Genomic DNA, 18,185 nt, shown 5'->3' with positions numbered 1-18,185 from the left:
CCTGCATGTTTAGTGGAAATAGTAACATCTAGGACGGAATCTAGAGGAGGAGGAGGAGGAGGAGGAGGAGGAGGAGGAGAGTTTGGACTTGATATCCCGCCTTTCACTCCCCTTAAGGAGTCTCAAAGCGGCTAACAAACTCCTTTCCCTTCCTCCCCCACAACAAACACTCTGTGAAGTGAGTGAGGCTGAGAGACTTCAGAGAAGTGTGACTAGCCCAAGGTCACCCAGCAGCTGCATGTGGAGGAGCGGAGACGCGAACCCGGTTCCCCAGATTACGAGTCCACCGCTCTTAATCACTACACCAAGCTGGCTCTCAGGGGTAGCCTAGTGCATTTCGGCACCTGAGATGCTATGCTCTGATGCTATCTGCCCCCCACAATGTGGCTCAAACTCTGTAAGGGGTGTCTTTGCATCAGCTCTTTTCTTCAGGAGAAGCCGCTACAAAGCCCTGCCACACTGTTGGTGGGGTGGGGTGAGGAAAATCCTTTCTGGATCCTTTCCCTTCAGGAGAAACCAGTGCAAAGCCCCACCACACCACTGGGCAGGAGCCTCAAGCTGCACCTCTTTAATGTTTCACACTGGCGAAGTAAATACAGTTCGCTGAAGTCTGCATTTCCATGCACACTTAAAGGTAAAGGTACCCCTGCCCGTACGGGCCAGTCTTGACAGACTCTAGGGTTGTGCGCCCATCTCACTCAAGAGGCTGGGGGCCAGCGCTGTCCAAAGACACTTCCGGGTCACGTGGCCAGCGTGACATCGCTGCTCTGGCAAGCCAGAGCCGCATACGGAAACGCCGTTTACCTTCCCGCTAGTAAGCGGTCCCTATTTATCTACTTGCACCCGGGAGTGCTTTCGAACTGCTAGGTTGGCAGGCGCTGGGACTGAACTACGGGAGCGCACCCCGCCGCGGGGATTCAAACCGCCGACCTTTCGATCGGCAAGCCCTAGGCGCTGAGGCTTTAACCCACAGTGCCACCCGTGTCCCTCTCCATGCACACTTACTTGATAATAAATCCTAATAAACTCAAGGGGACTTCACTGGGGCATCAGTGAGACCTCTGGATGAGCACGCAAAAGCTCGAGCTGCATGATGCATAGCTACACTCCTCATATGAGGACCCAAATCTTCCTACAACTCATTTTCTGTGCACCAACTTGTACATTCTCAAGCACAAAATGTAAATTACGAAACAGCTTTGCACTATGCATGGGTATCTCAGCCATTTTATTGTTTCTCTTTCACAAACCATATCCAAGAGAATGCATGGGTGCACTAAGTTGTCATCTTTAGCTATAATTTTATTAAACGGCAAAGATACAATTACCTATATGCTTTCAAAATTAACCACTGAGAAATAATAATATTTCAAAAAAAAAATCTATCATACTTCCTTTTAAAAACACTGTTTATCTGTCTGAACCTCTATTGCCTGCAATAAATTTCCCAGTGTTATATTAACTTCTGGGTCACTTGCATTATTTGAATAGGCTATATTATTTCCACTCTGCATCAAGCATAAAATGTTATTTGAGGTGCCTATGAAGCTGCCTTATATATCATGTGAGTCTACTCGCCTTTCCAGCTTAGTACTGTCTACACTGACTTGCAGTGACTCTCCAGGGCTGCAGACTTTCCTAGCCCTACCTAGAGAGGAAGTGAATTGAGACTGATGCCTTTTGCTGATGCTCTGCTACTGAGCTATGGCCCTTTCTTTTTTTAAAGTGCATATTAAATACCAGCATCTGTTTTGCCACTGTTGAACAGAAGGCAAAGTACTCCGTTTCCAGCACCATGCTACTAACATGGTTGCTGCCATTAGTAGGTTGCATAGATGGGAAGAATAGAACCACAGCCTTAAAATATGCAGACATAAGCACACCTAAGCTCACTGAAGTCAGTGGTCTTAAGCACACCTAACCTATATGAGAGCAGGCTACCAAAGAACATGGTTTTGATTGTTCAGTGAAATCTTAACTCTCCCAGTGGCTTCTTCATTCTCAAGATACCAAGAGTAATTATTCTGGCCAGAACCAATTATTATCCCAATTTGTCTCCAGCTTAATCAAGCTGGAGTCAAACCTAATTTCACAAGTCCCAATTCATAAACTAATTTTTAAATGTGAAATTTTCACTGAAAATTGTATTTGGTGAAATTGTGAAGCATTTAATATGAAAAAGTATTAAATCTTCAAAGGTATTTTCCTTCAAGTTCCTTCCTGTTCTAAAACAGCCTGAAAATTTATTGATATGTTACCAGTTTTTATTTGTAGATTATTCCAATTAAATAAGCCTATATTGGCACATGAATGAAATAATCAGTGTTTTATAATGGTTTCAAAAAGTGAAATAAAAATGTCTATAGAGTTAGCATTCTTGTATTCTGATGTCTCCTATATTAAGTTTGTACTCCCTGCAATGTTAAATCAACAGCCTTCCTAAAGTGTTTGACTTTAATTGGAATAGACCATTTAATTGTTGGCAGTTGTCTGACAGGGGGAATGTCTGAAATTTTTCTCTGAAATCTAAATTATGCAAATCAGGTTATAGTTAAAATTCAATCAGCCAGAGTACATAAAAAGCTGCATGTCACAATTAGTGTGGAGTAACATGTAAGGAACTAAATGGCTGGCTGAAATTATACCCTTTGTACCGATGAATTATCTCTAGAAATAAGCTTCAATACATGGAACAAACTTCCCAGTTTCTTTTATGTTCAGAAATAACTTGTCCAAGTATATTAGGGAGACTTGCTGCATGTATGTTCCTTAAATAAGTATTTCAAACCAGTTTTGCTTGGAAAGTAAAAGATGCAATGCCCCACAGCACATGTCAGCTTAATGTACTGATGAGCAAAAGTAATTTCCTTCGCCTTCCAGTATTTCAATAAAGAATACACTGCAAAATGAGGTGCTCGCAGGTGTTAACTGCGCACATATGTAGATGCGCTGCAAACTACTTACAGTCAGCTATTCACAGATTAACCATTTTGCCTGTATTCTTCTGCATGCTAGATGATCTTATCTGATCACTTGTTGCTGAACAAAGGACATACAGGCTGCATCACATGAAGATAAAATAGGATGTTTTTGTGGATTAAAGGTATGGTTACAAAATGCCGGTCATAGACCTTCCCTTAAAACTTAGCATAAACTTATATATTGAAAGACATGTTAACAACAAAGTGCAAGGGGGCAGCCATTCAGTGATTGTGCCATCCTGGAGAAATGAGAGAGGTAATTTTTTTAAAAAAAAATAAATTAATTGGATGGTTTTACAAATACAATAGTAGTTCACCGAGAGTCTACAAGAAGTGTTGGACAAACCTTTATTTATTTGTCTGTCATTGCCTAGACTCACTTACCCTTGAAAATCACATTGCACGGAAAATGCAGGCGTCTAAACTGGCCCCACATACAATGTGCATTTCAAGCCTTCCAGGCACCAACAGAGAGTTGTTGCAAAGTTGCCCATTCCAGTAAAGACGATCATAGGTGAACCTTAGTAAAGAGGACCTAGTAACCTACTGTTACAACAGACCCCTTCATTCTACTCCTTCTCAAGCAATTCTTACCCAGCATGAAATCCCCTCTCTCTATAATTCATAAAGTACCAACCTCATCATTATTGGAAATTCTTTTCAAGTCTTCTCTAATGATAGGGATAGTATATTAAAGAATATATATTTTAAGCAGTGGTATCATATTCGTACAACCCACAGCCTTTATCCCCCCCACCTCGATTTATCACATTTAATGCAGTTGATAAGAGATACTACTGAATCATCTTCTGCACCCTGCATTACAAAGAACTGGTTTTTTTTTATGGTGGGGCTTTAAATATTACTGCCTTCACTTCAAACGGAGGCTAATGCAGCTGAAGGTCCATAGTTTTGCTGGAAGAATATGGAAAGCAGAAAGGCATATGGCACATGCTTATTGCAAAGAGAAATACGAAACCTAACAGGAGCCCTGTCTTAGAAATTACATATTGCAAAGGTTAAACTGGAGGCTGAACTTATCCTCCCCTTCCCATGGCATCACCTGTTAAGTTCAACACTTTCCCTTAATATATGTTCTTTTCCAATCTGTTCCTGCAGCTAAAACATACCGTGCAATGCAGCAAGGTTGAAATAAAAGGAAAAGGGGAGGGAAAGAAAGCCCGATCATTTTACTTGAAGACAGTACAGCTTCATTGCTTGCATGGAAGAGGCAGGTGGTGGAGGGGGGGGGGACATGGTGCAAAGTACTGGGGGAGGGGGAGAATGAGAAAGAGAAAGAGAGCGAGCCTCTGCTGAAAATTAATGAGCTGACAGACTAATTAAGACAGTATTCCTCACCCCTAACACACAAACACACATCTTACTTATGTGCATCACAGCATCGTATAGAATGAAAGTATACACAGAAAGCAAGAGAGTGAGAATTGAGTCATCTCTGACTTACCGTATCCGAGGGTCTTGCTGTACTGCAGGCAGCATCCAGGCAGAGAGCGTGAAGCCTCACACAGATCAGGAAAAATATGCAATCGGTGAATGATTCAAATGCATTGTTTTTAAAAAAGGAAGGCCAGAGACTGAACTATGTATCCAAGGAAGGACCTCGTTAGTCACAGCTTTGACTAGCCTGCTACACAGCTCTGCAAAACAACTATACTGCAGCATTGTGGCAAGCATAGGATTGCAATGCATGTCCCATATATTCAAGCATAACAGAAAACATGGTCTGGAGCTTATTCCATGTGGATAAGGGGCTTTATTGCTCAAGCAGGAAAAGAAGGGCTATTTCTCCCCACCTAATCAAATCACAGGAGGTGGGGGGAATAGAAGATCTGTCTTGATTATTGTACAGCATTATTCTCCAGGATATCAATTACATAAAGCAGGTGCCTCTGCCTCCTGTTTCCCAGATAAATGCCTGTAATCTCATTTCACAAATGATCCCTATGTAGAGAGGAGCCACCTATTGTGATGATATCATTTGCTCTAGTCTCCATAAATGGGCAACTTCCTACTAAACGTCACGGCCACTGACGAAACAAAATCTTTAGAATATCTGAGTGGGCAGAGGTGGTGGATGGGGTCCATCCACTTACAGCTGCAGCTTCTTCTAGTTACTGTGATACCACTACGGATCCTACATCGTTATCGGAAGAGCAGTGCAAGGAGAACGAGCACTGGAAAACTGCCTGAGACAGCTCCCATTGAAAAGAACAGGACAGAAACAAAAGTTGTCCTGCCTAGAGATTGGTAAGAAGGCACCCAAGAGAAACCTGCCCTTTCTGCAGTCATTGGGCATTTCAGGAAGCACTGGGGGCAACATGCAGGCTGAATGAAAGCCGCACAGGAAATGTTAAGGACAGTGGCTGTGTTCTTATCAGCAAATGAGCAGCACTCTGTTTCTTGTGCCTTGCCACTGCAACATGTTGACACACAATGCAGCCACCTGCAGAAATATTATGCAGCTGTTGTGTTGCCATTTATTAGTTTTTTTTAAAAAAATACTCAAAGGTATCAAAGCCATTCACTCCAATCCTCAATCCCACATCACTGCCATTTGGAGTGATCATTCTGTGATATTATGGCAGCAGAAAAAGCTGTATTGTAACTACTGAATAAATGAGGTGTTGTTGTTGTTTTAAAAAAAGGGGGTATCAAAGTCATTTACATTGCAATTACCAATGGCTTTAAATTCTTATTTCAACTGGGTCAATATTTCACAGTGATGATATGATATACAGTGGGCCATACTAACAGCATAGAGTAATTGTGAGAATTTGCTGGGTTGGACTTTCCAGAATGTTGTGAGGCTGGCTGAAAAATACAGGTGAAAGTCCCATATTGGCTGGGTGATTTTATCACATCTCCAGTACCAAAAGAAATGCAATTTCCAAAGTATTCTGCTTGTGCAAACTAGCTGCCCTTAGTTGTGACAGGTACCGTGCTGCATGAATGCCACCTTTCCATTCTGGCCTTGAAAAATGTGCTTGAAACTGTAAGCACCTCCAATATTTAAAGTGAATCTAGTCCACTACAAAAGAACTGGGTTCAAATTCATGCCACACTGGGTGTTCAGTGCCTGCTTTAGAAACAGAAGTAGGATTAGGGAGGGCAAAACACCCACTTCCCAACCCCTCTACTGTTGAGAATGTTTGTCTCCTTTTGTGCCTGTTCTCTGCCATTATCCCCCTCATTTGCTGCTGCTTTGGTACCCAAAGCACTTCTGAGTTTTCAATAAACTTTGCTTCAGCCTTTCTGCTAAATTCAAAAGGCTAGAAAGCTATGGTTATGACTTGAAGTCCAGGTAGCTTCAGTGGCTTGGACTGCCAGGTTTCACTGCTATGCCAGCCATGGGCATTCCTGGACTGAGATAGCTTGGCTACAGTTATCCACGCTCTGGTGTCTTCCAGGTTGGATTACTGTAATGCATTTTACATGGGGCTGTCCTTGAAAATGGTCAGGAAGTTGCAGCTTCTGCAATATGCAGTGCCCATGCTACTAGCAGGTGCTTTAGGGAACTCTCATATAACACCAGTTCTGGAACATCTGCATTGATGAGCTACTGTTTGCTACAAGTTTAGAAGCTGTCACAGAGAATGCCCTCATAGAATCATAGAATCATAGAGTTGGAAGAGACCACAAGGGCCATCGAGTCCAACCCCCTGCCAAGCAGGAAACACCATCAGAGCACTCCTGACATATGGTTGTCAAGCCTCTGCTTAAAGACCTCCAAAGAATGAGACTCCACCACACTCCTTGGCAGCAAATTCCACTGTCGAACAGCTCTCCTGGGCCTTTACCTAGTCAAACATCTAAGGCTGGTGGGCATACCAAGATGGACCTCTCTGACAACCATCACACCCAAAAGGATCTGCAGGCCACTTGCTGAAGCTGATGGAAGGCACTTTGTGCCACAACGAAGGACCCAGGTGTCCTCCCAAGCTACATAGACAATCTTTTGGAGGGAGCGTAACTCCATCAAGAGCAGGCAACATGCCATCTATCCAAGTCTCAAGAACCATTCCCAAGCAGGGCCTCAGTCCAGATAACCCCACTCAGCAGTTTCAGGTAAATGCTAAACAGTGTAAGGGGTAAAATTGTACCCTGAAGAACCCCACATAAGGACACTACATAATGCACTACTCAGAAAAGCTCTGCTGGACAGCACAATGAGGATGCAATGGAGGCAACAAGGTCAGCCTTCTTTGCTGCCTCCAGTGCCACGAGGCAGGCTCCATGATGAGCCCTCACTAGTGTTTTATTGCATTTAACTTCAGGATTTAACCTCCTTCCGTTGGGCCTGTAAGACAGAGCTATTCCGCCTGGTCTTTAATTTGAATTCAGCCTGATCTTTTATTTCCCTTCTCTTCTCTTCCCTCCCCCTCCTCTTTTATGAAGATCACCCACTCTGAGACCCCACAGCCAATTCTCCCCTGGCCTCCTCACTGGCCCAAGTAGGACCAATTCAGCCAGCTAGCCCTGGGGATTATCTAATGCTTATTTCCCCTAAATTGATTTTTGATTTTTGAATTTTATTGTTATTCATGTTTTTATGCTGTATTTTATGCTGCTTTTATAATTAAGTGTTTTAAATTTGTTGTTAGCTGCCCTGAGCCCAGTTTTTGAACCGGGAAGGGCAAGACATAAATAATAAAAAATATTATTATTATTATTTGTTTGGAGTTCTCCACCTGTGCTTGAGTTGTTTCCTAGCTTGTTTCCTTGCCCTAATCTCTGGAGTTTCTCAGGGAGCCAAGCGGGCTCCATGAAATGAAAGAGGGTGTTCAGGGGCAATCGTGTCAAAGGCCTGAGCCATTTGGCTGCTCCAGAAGTTGGCCAGGACTTTGACAGGAGCGCCAGTCATATCAGCTGGAAAATCCCCCAGAACCTCCATCAGCCTTTAAGGAAAGGCCATCCTGAGTTATTTTTGATGAGGGGTGGTATATAAACAACAGCAGAAGCAACAGGAGGAGGAGGAGGTCCCCCACCTCTGCAGATGGAAAAAGGTTCTGAAAGGCTAAATCTCAACAGGAAGTGATCTGACCAGGACAGGGAACTGATATCAGATCATCCTCTTCCTGCCCTGTTGAGAAAACAAAGTCCAGAGTGTAGTCTGACACATGTGTTAGTTACATGCTGGGACAGCTCCACGGTCATCATGACAGCCACAAAGCACCCCAGAGCCAGTTGCTTTGGCATGGATCTTGAGGTCTGGGAGTCCTCGACACTACCTTTGAGAGCAGCTCTGTCAGCTCAGGCAGATAGATGGTGCGTGGTAAATCAGCAGAATCCCTAATCTGTCCCAATTGTCCAATGCCAGGAAAACACACTCTAAATAATAATAATAATAATAATAATAATATTTATACCCCGCCCTTCCCAGCCAATACCGGGCTCAGGGCGGCTAACACCAAATATAAAACAAGTTGATTGAAATACAGTGGTACCTCGGGTTACATACGCTTCAGGTTACAGACTCCACTAACCCAGAAATAGTGCTTCAGGTTAAGAACTTTGCTTCAGGATGAGAACAGAAATCGTGCAGCGGCAGCACGGCGGCAGCAGGAGGCCCCATTAGTTAAAGTGGTGCTTCAGGTTAAGAACAGTTTCAGGTTAAGTATGGACCTCCGGAACGAATTAAGTACTTAACCTGAGGTACCAGTGTACAACTTAAAAACAAGATTAAAATACAACATTAAAATGCAGCCTCATTTCAGCAGAAACTCAAAAACGTTTTTGGTGATGAAAACATCAAGTCTTCACCAAGGCTAAACTATCCAGACTGGTCTTACGTGGGCCAGAAAAAAAGCCAGGGAAGTCCCCAAGTAGGAGTTGCCCCCACCTGGAAAGAGAGCCTGGAGAGAGTGATGGAATCTCTATAGACCACAGGAACTCCGTCTCCCCAACCCTCAAGGCTGCTCTGATGCTGCACCGAGTACCCAGACGGTAAGACTTGGTAAGACTAACTCCACCCTGCTCACCCACCCAAGTCTCAGTGATACAGACCAGATCGGCCTCCTCATCCAAAATCATGGATCATGGATGAGAGGGGTCTTACTCAGAGGCAACCTGGCATTCAGCAACAGCAGCCGCAGACTCGAGGGCTGGCTGATAGGACTAACTAGATGTGTTAATGGCCTGATCTAGCAGGCTCTTATGTTCTTATTTTCATCCTGGATAGCTCAGTTGGTTAGAGCATGGTGCTGATAACGTCATGGTTGCAAGTTTGATCTCTGTATAAGACAACTACATACTCCTGCATTCTAGAGGGGTGGATTGGATGTTCCTCAGGGCCCCTCCCAACTCTATAATTCTATAATACTATGATCTTTATTCATAATATTTTTGAACGGATTACTTTACACAGTAATAATAATAATAATAATAATAATAAATTATATTCTGCCCATTTTACTGGGTTTGCCCAGCCACACTGGGCAACTTACAGCATACCTAAAAACACAACAAAGCATCAAACATTAAAAAACAAAATATCCTATATGAGCAACAAACCAACCAATGAATCAATAGAAACCAACAACAACAATAAAAATAATATCAATAATAAACAGTTTACAGTTGTACCCAAATTAAAATAACTGCCAACCCCAACTAAACATTTAACCAGCGTCAAGCCTACATAAGCAAAGCAGAGGAACCAAAATCAGAACCGCTTAAAACATTATAAAACCTTTTAGCCAGTTGCCCCAACCCAAGAGTTGTTCCAGCAATGTCCCTCCGGCCTCCCAGGAAGGGACACAAAGTGGCTTCAAATCAGTGTGAAGTACAAATATGCATTCATGGGAATACAAGGGGAAAATACAAAAATGAAATTAAAACAACAGTGACAATGTAAATTTTAAAAAATGTATTGTGTATTTTGGGTCCATGGACTGCAATAAAGTTGTGTGTGTGTGTGTGTAAATTTTAAAAAATACAGTGTCATGCATTCCAAATCCTAGCATGATAGAATGGTGGATTTTTACTTAATATAAAAAAATTAAGTGAGTGCTAAGTCAAAGCAAATTTATTTGATTATTTTTTTTAATACCATGAAGAATATCATTTTGAGTCACTATTTCCATGAAGGCTAAATATCACACCTGTAGTCCAATAGCACACATCTCTCCAGTGTTTGGGCAATGTCACTCTGGCTGCAATAAACAAGCGGCCAATTAATTGTTTAGCTTTTATTTTTGATTTCAATATCTAAGTGCTTTTAGCTCGCTTGGACAAAGGGAAGTGAATGCTTCATTAAATGGAAAGCGAGATGATCATCCCAAACAAAGCCACTAAAAGAACAAACTTTACATAACAAAGCTAACAAAAACGTAAGTGCACATGAATATATGAGCATGTTCACAAAATCTTCAGTTCCTTCATCTGCATGGGGTCATCTAGTAAAAGGTCTAGGGAGTGGCTGGATTCATAAATCCAGATTGTCTTTGCCTATGAAATAATGTCTTCCCTATGAAACATTTGCTCATCATTCCTACCTTGGGTTCAAATTAATGACTACATGTCTGAGTCAGGGTTCAAATGGTGGGAGGCTCAGTCTTGTTTTCTGCCATATATCGGGATCAATTCTGTTATCTCCTCCCAAGGTGAAGCAAATGCTGAAAGATGCTTTCCATGTGGACCAAAGCTATTTGCTTTGACTGGCTGGTGGAATCAACGGCTCCATCAGCTCTAATTCAGCCCTTCCTCAAAATCATCTTGATAGAGACTCAAGGTATTGGAAGCTTTGTTTTAAAAATGTTAATCTGGGGAAGGGTTCCAAATGAGCGCTCACAGTTGCATCCTGGACAGCGTTGGCATGATCCAGTACTCTGCAGACATACCACCTGCACCTAGGTTCAGAAGTACCCTGTTTTCACTTCCTCCAACCTATGCCTGGGTGCTTCCCATATCCCCATCCAGCTCTTCATAATGGTTTAAAACAAATTGATTTGTGTTCCACAGCTGGGTTAACATATTAATGAGAGGATGGGAGATGATGTGGGAAGTCCACAAAGTGCCTCCATTCACTCAATAGCACCCCCCCCCCCGGCTGTCTTTGCTTTAAAAGGGGGAGGATCTTTATTAAGACTATGTGAGTCCGCTGCATGGTGCCCATTAACTAGTGCTAAATTGAATCACGCTACGAATATTTTTGATAATGCCACCAGCTTATATGAAAATGGGTACGGTACTGGGTTTGCATGTGGACATTTGAAATACAAATACAACTATATAAGGACACTGTGCCATATTATCTATGAGCCAATGTTGAGACATTTGCTATAGCTGATTGAGAGGTGTGATCATAGGACTGTAAGAGCCTGGCAGGCATTCACAGGAATATTTAATCTCCCCATCAATGTGGCAGTCACACCTGACTCTTCCTTCCCTTCCCTTTATCACTTGCAGACATGGTGCTAAGTGTCTAGTCATGGTTGGGAACTGGAATGTGTGGATAAATCCCAGCTGGGGTCAAAAGTTATGATGGTTGGCCTCCTAACTTGGAGAACGACATTTCCATCAATGATACAGAATTAGCTTGCCCTAATTATTCAGTTCTGTAGTCTTGGGGAGCTCCTGGACTCCAGGCTGGTAGAGTGTCAAGAAGAACATTTTATTTTATTTTGCACCCATGGGATGATAAGAGTAAATAATACGTCTATGAATGTACATTATGGTTAATGTTTTGCAGTGCAATCCTATGCAAGTTTACCAAGCACTGTTGAGTTCAATTAGAGTATTTGGGATTGCTGACATGCATCTCAACTTAAATGTTCTTTGTTTGGAAGCAGTATTACCTAGCCCAAGTGTCTTTGCTTATGTGGCAGCTGGGTTAATCTAATCCAGTTTTAGCTGGATATAGGGTGCATCTATAAATCATGAAACTAGATCTCCAAGTGTATCTTCCAGGCAAACATCTAGGTACGCTAATCAGTATGTACTTTAGGTATATACTGAATGAATGGGAGGAATGGCCACAGACAAATGGGTTTATGAAAGAATAATATATGCAGTGCTGCATGTACTTTGTACAATGTCCCCAGATGCCACATCATGTCCACCCTGGTTTTAGCGGGAGGTCGGACAGAAAGATGTTCAAGGTCCATGATTCTATGATCCACTGACTTCTGTCAGGGTTTTTCTTGTTGGAACAGGAACAGAAACTGGTGCTTTGTTAAAAGTCAGACAGATTGATACTTTTGGCCATTTCCATGCTGAGTTTTGTGCAGTTACTACTAACAATATCGCTCTGGCAGACATGTCTGAGAGCTTTCTAACTGTGCAAAGAAATATAACTTGAGGGAGTCAGGTTCTGCCGAGGTCCCTTGTCAACTTTAGTGGATGCAGAAGCTCCGAATAATAATAAATGATGATGATGATGAAAGATTTGATGTTCTTGAGGATGAATTCTGTACTATATCCTACACAAAATAAACAGGTTTCAGTGACTATTTTTATATATGCAGGCTCCACTATTTCTGTTGCTGTATTGCTCCATTGACTCTTAAATGCCCATGTCAGGGCCTTTGCGTATAGAGTTTACCATTATGCACAAGAGCTGCCTGAAACCTACATTCTGCTTTTTATACATTCTCCCCGTCGCTGTCAAATCCCACCACCACCAATTCCAGCAAACCGCAAAAACTGGTGTTTTATTCAGAACATAAATACACTTGCTGAGTTGCGAAGTCAACAGAACACAGAACAGCTTGAAACAAAAAAGAAAGCTACTATGCTCATATAAGCAGTAATACTGAACACAAAAGGATGGGGGGGGATGGGAATGCTCATTTCAATTTCATGCTCCATAAGAACCAGTGGGTAAAAATAAAGGAAGAATTAGTGTTCATAGAAAAGAAAGGGACTGCACTTGATGGTAAAACTTCTCTTTTTTTCCAACTTTTGCATGACTACTAAAATAAGAAATGTGCAAAAATTTCTCTGCAAGGAAAGTATCTTCTGCAGCGGAGCAATTAGCATTTTAAAACTTTTTTACTTCACAGAAAATAATGGGAATTATTTGGACTTCAGTCCTAGCTCTGACAGTGCAATTCCATACATGTTTGCTCAGAAGTAAGCCTCACTGTGTTTTTAAAGGGGCCTACTGCTCTGTCACTCATGCCAGGATTGTAGCCCAAATCTTCCAGTTAGTGTCATTCTTAAAAATCATTCGATCACCTGAAAATTCCCTTCACTCTCAAGAAACTACTTAACACCTAAGGCTCAACACTGCCTATAGGAATGGAATAATAATTACCTCCCCACAGTCAGGTAATTATAAATGAAAGTTTCTACAAAACATAGGCAAATTTGGGTTGACTGTTCTTCATTCCAGTAACTGGGACATAAGCCCAGATTCACCCCTAATTCACCCTAAATGAGGGATGAGAAACTTTTATTATTATTTTTTTAGCCCAATGTCAGGGATTGGGCTCAAGAGGGCGAGACGGATGAGGAATGGTGGAGATCACCCTCCCCCCTTTTCCTGACACTGCAGGAGAATAATAATGCAGCATTGATTTACAGAAGGGGTTTGAGAGGGCTGAGGAAGGTCACAGCTCAGAGACAGACAAACAAAAGTGTTGGGAAGTGTTAGAAGAAGGGGGGAATTGCCACAGGGCAGTCAGCTGACACGTTGTCACTGGAGAGTGTTTCTGATCCCCCTTCTCCCAGAACTCGGTGTTCATGAAGGGTGCAGGAACAACAGAAACAGAGACATTTGGCCTCAAGCAGCCACCGTAAAGGAAGATACTGTTGCTAGGAAGGAACTTTGAACTCATGGATTGTTCCCAGACTGGGGATTTGACAGTGGGCAGTGACTTGCTGCTGGGTAGACCAGTGATTCATGACAGTGAGCCCTGAGAGTCAGAGAGAGAGGGCTACATTCAGTTCCCAGTTCTGAGGTTGTGCAACATATAACCTTTTATGTTTATGCACTCTTGCCTTATAGGTCTGCGGAGAGATGAAAATGCTGAAACACGGTCAGGGTGGCAAACATTTGGATTCTCGTAGAAGGACAGCCTTCATACAGGAAACTAAAGATATCATTGCCCTGCCCAGCCTATGCTAGATTTATTGCCTTATAGAATCAAAGGTTATATGTTGCACAATTAATTGTTAGCAGTGCACATATCATAGGCAGGAGTAGTTTGAGACACAGCTACTAATTAAGCAACCAAATATTTATTAGTGATTTAACTGAAACCCTGGATAGAAATATAACAAGCAATTCAATATTCTGTAAACAAGGAAGTTACCTAAATGTAGGACATTGCTATATCTTCCCCACTTTCCTATGAGGAGCTGCAACTAATTATGCCAGATCAATAAAACAAAACACTTTCTTTCTTGAACTTCTGCAGATAATGCAAATTGCTCCCAAACTGGACCCTGCAGCAAGGGAAGAAACAAATCCAAGAAGGGAAATAGACTTTCTTTTGCAATTTTCCCAGTTATTCTGCTGTCCGTTTGTGTGGCATCTAAGGATAAAGCCATAAATCTGGGCGCACTCACACAAAATCTAAACTCTGGGCATGGGACTAACCCACCATTCAAAATGAAGATGCATCAACCTATTAAATGTCTGGTGAAAACCTCATACTGCTTCATAACTGTTTGCTTTGTTATTTACAACCCCACCGAATAGGCTCACAGAGAGAATAATGCAGTGGACATATCAGCCTCCTAATAAATTCCTAATGGCTATAACAGCAATGAAGTGATATCCTCTTGGATAAATTTGATTGGGCTTTGCCCAGTGAAGGCCAAGACCTATATTAGTGGTCTGAACAATATATAGAGAGAGGGCTGAAGCAATGCATTATTTGTAACCAGAACTGTTCACATGAGTTGGACTAAAGGACGTATGGCTATCTGAAGATTCTTAATGCCATCTTCTGTCTTCCTCAGGGACAACACACAGCACTGCAAAATGTGTCATGCGAATGATGAATGTGCAATCATAGGACTTCGGTCCTACACAATGCACAACGATTTATCAGGTTGGTTTTTTTATTGTTGTTTTTTACAGTTGCAACTGCAAATAACTCATGACTAGATCTTGTAGCTCCAGAGGTTTCAGGCAGATATTCAATCTGTGAGCTGCTTTCACAAAGCTCTGTCCAAATGAGAAAACTATATGAAGACTGCTTCTTTAGCAGTGGGAGTTCCCTGGCCCATGGTAGGGAAGCTTTTGGCTTATGTTAAACACTATACAATTCACTTCTTCCGTAATCTGGCAAAACCCAAGGCTACATGAAAGTACACAGAGTAAAGCAAGCCAAAAAAAATTCTGCACTGCTGTGTATATTTGCTACGTTCATCAGTACAGCATAATAATTATAGCACGTTATGAAACCAAGTATTTAAAGCATATTTCATGTTATTAAACAGCCATCTTATTTGGAAACCTAATGCTGAATTTACTCAAGTGAACACTTGAACAGAGTTAAGTCACAAGAGAACCAACTGTCACCAAGGTGTGGCATTCCTTCCCCACAGGTGTGTCTGGAACCTTTACTATACAACTTTTGGCAAATGCTGAAGATGCATCTTGTTGCCGTGGCCTCAGATGTGTGTTTTCGAGACCCACCCTATTCCTGTGACTATAACTTGTTTTAACTGTTTTTAACTACTGGATTTTAAATTGCTGTAACTCCCCCCCCCCCCATTGGACCTGCTGGTAAAGGCAATAACAATAACAATAATAGCACAGTATCTAAAGAGACAAGTTAATTCATCACACGGCCTTGCCTTTTGTTGTCCTAGGAACCAAGCAGAACTATATTTAGATGCCATGTGTGTTATTTCTATGCTTTCTGGAAGCAACCGCCAACTTTTTCCAACTCAAAAGCTGAGAAGGCTGTGATTAATTTGTCCCATTGTTGTTGTCTTGAAATAAAAACACATAACATGCTAATGAAAACATTTGACAATGAAATGCCCTTTTTAAAGAGGTTGTAACACATTCCAGGCTCCTCCAGACATTTTGTATTGTGATTATTTATGTTCACAACAATATTGGGGCACAGTTATACATACTACAGCTTTTAATACTGTTTGCACCTGTAAGAAGTTTCAGGGTGGACACACTGCATTGATTGCAATTGGTGCCTGTTATGTAGCTTCGTGCTGAAATCCTAAAACTTTTTATACCAGAAATGTTCAGAGAGGGGTTTTTTTTTGGGGGGGGGAGAAAGTAGCCCACATCTGTTGTGCTTTAGTGCAAGAACAACTCTCTGGGCAATGTGGTAACATTGGGGAAGCATAACAGAACAACTAACAAAACAGAAAACAGATATAAATCCTGTATATATCCACCACTAATAAACTATTATTGTATCATTGACATATTGCAGAATACACCTGCGAAAAAGCACCACTCTGGAGTGGCATACTGTGTGCATGTTATTACTCTTTGGAGACTTCCCCCCTAGCAACCTCTTTAAATTACATTCTATATCTGATTTCTATAAATGAAATGGCTTCTGGTCATTCTCTTCTCACAAAGACTACGGGCATTAGCTTTGCAATACAGGGGCTAATGTGAATAGTAAGAACAGCCTGAGCACGACTACCACAACAAAGAGAACATCATGAGAAAGTTCATGTTATAGTCTTACCTTAGCTTAATCCTATGTATAGGTTCTATAATAGAAGCCAGACTCCTCAGATACAGAACACATAGCATATTCACACAAAGGCTATTATGTTATAAATGGCATCCCTTTCAGTGTGGCCTCAGTGTGCTAAGGAGAATCCCTTGCATCCATTGAGAAACTCTCTGCACACAGCTGCAGCCATGCTGGTTCCAGCCTTTGACACCTTTGACTGGGCAATGCTAGTGAATAGGCCAACATTCCGCACAAAGAGGGATTCATTGCTATGCCTATGATTCCAGTGCCTTATGCAAAGGATATTCCTCCAGATAAACTCACAACAGATTTTGTCAAGATTGCCAAACGCTCTTATCGTGGAAGCCAACTCCTGCTTATAGGGAAGTACAGTATGTTGCACACAAGGACTGAAGTGCATTGGCAAAGCTTATATATGCAGAAATCACTATGGTTACAGCCTACACTCACTAAGCTTAAAATGAAACGCTTCAGTTTGAAAAGCATTGCAATTCACCAAATGCCTCAAAATGTTCAAACACAGGCACTAAATTTTAAATGTGAGGTAAGCCCTCTGATTTAAGTCACTTATTTTTGAATTAAGCCGAAAGAGAGAGAAAGGGAGGGGAAAGAGAGAGACCAGCTATCTGTAAATATATTCTACAGGCCTATTTAAAGCCAAAAGACTAGCATTAGAAAACTTGCCGTATAAACACCTCATTAGATGCAAATTTCAGCACTCAAAGGATGAACAGCTCCCAGTTACAGTCAAAGGTAGGATCTGAAATCCAGGAGGGGAGGGGAATCATACTTAACGTCAAACAGGAAACATTCGCTGTTTGTGAGTATGAATGCCAAAAGCTTGCAGCAGTCCTGAAATGCTTTCACACATGTCAATGGGAGCAAAAGATCATAGTCATTGCAAAAAACAACCATCACCTGTAAACGTTAAAATGCAAGCTTGGAAGTATTTTCCCCAATATTTTCCATAACCATCAAATATGTCAACTTGGCTACCCAGAGGAGTGCCCAGTGTCAGTTCAATTAGCAAGGCTTTAAATAACCACTTTAAAAAGCCACAATAAAAAATCCAGTCAAATGCCTGTTCCTTTCGCTTCCTCTCATTACCAATATTTTCTCAGCTGTGCTATTTTTTCTTCAGCCCACCAGCATCCTCACTTAATCCTAGCCAGCTCAAGCAACAATATCCACATCCCTTCCTCAGTGCCTGATCCTCTCCTCCTTATCCAAATAGTTATTTTTTAACAATTCTATAAAAGAGTAGGTTCAATATGGAATCACTAAAATTGAGCATTTTAAAACAGATTTAAATACATATCTTTTATATTCCTGTTTGTTTTCCCCACTCTGCTATTGTGGCTTTCATACACAATTTTCAAAGCATCTTAAGGATGGGGGAAGCTATGGCCCTCCAAATGTTGTTCAACTCTGCCTCCCATTATCCCCAGCAAGCATCCCCAATAGGCAGGGAAGATGGGAGTTGTAGTCCATCTATGAAGAGCCGTAGGTTTGTGTAGTTTATATAAAAAGAAGCAGCACATTACTGGCTCAA

At 41.7% G+C, this 18,185-nt stretch overlaps 1 protein-coding gene across 7 annotated transcripts in view; it reads right to left on the bottom strand.

The window, feature by feature from the left end:
- Window positions 1-18,185, bottom strand: part of DLGAP2 (DLG associated protein 2) — a 391,216-nt gene that overhangs the window by 287,687 nt on the left and 85,344 nt on the right. For 2 of the 7 annotated variants that reach the window (XM_083431529.1, XM_083431531.1), the window contains exon 1: window positions 4,447-4,537. The exons of 4 other annotated variants lie outside the window; for them this stretch is intronic. The gene's annotated coding sequence lies outside the window, so the exon portion shown is untranslated. Of the gene's footprint in view, window positions 1-4,446; window positions 4,922-18,185 lie in introns of those variants that run through there. One more of the 7 variants, XM_083431528.1, reaches the window with a different exon arrangement.

The sequence above is a fragment of the Podarcis tiliguerta genome, assembly GCF_965153285.1.
Source record: "Podarcis tiliguerta genome assembly, chromosome: 3".
Classification (NCBI taxonomy): Eukaryota; Metazoa; Chordata; class Lepidosauria; order Squamata; family Lacertidae; genus Podarcis; species Podarcis tiliguerta.
The sequence above is the reverse complement of the archived record's forward strand: the minus strand, read 5'-3'. Positions and strand labels throughout refer to the sequence as shown.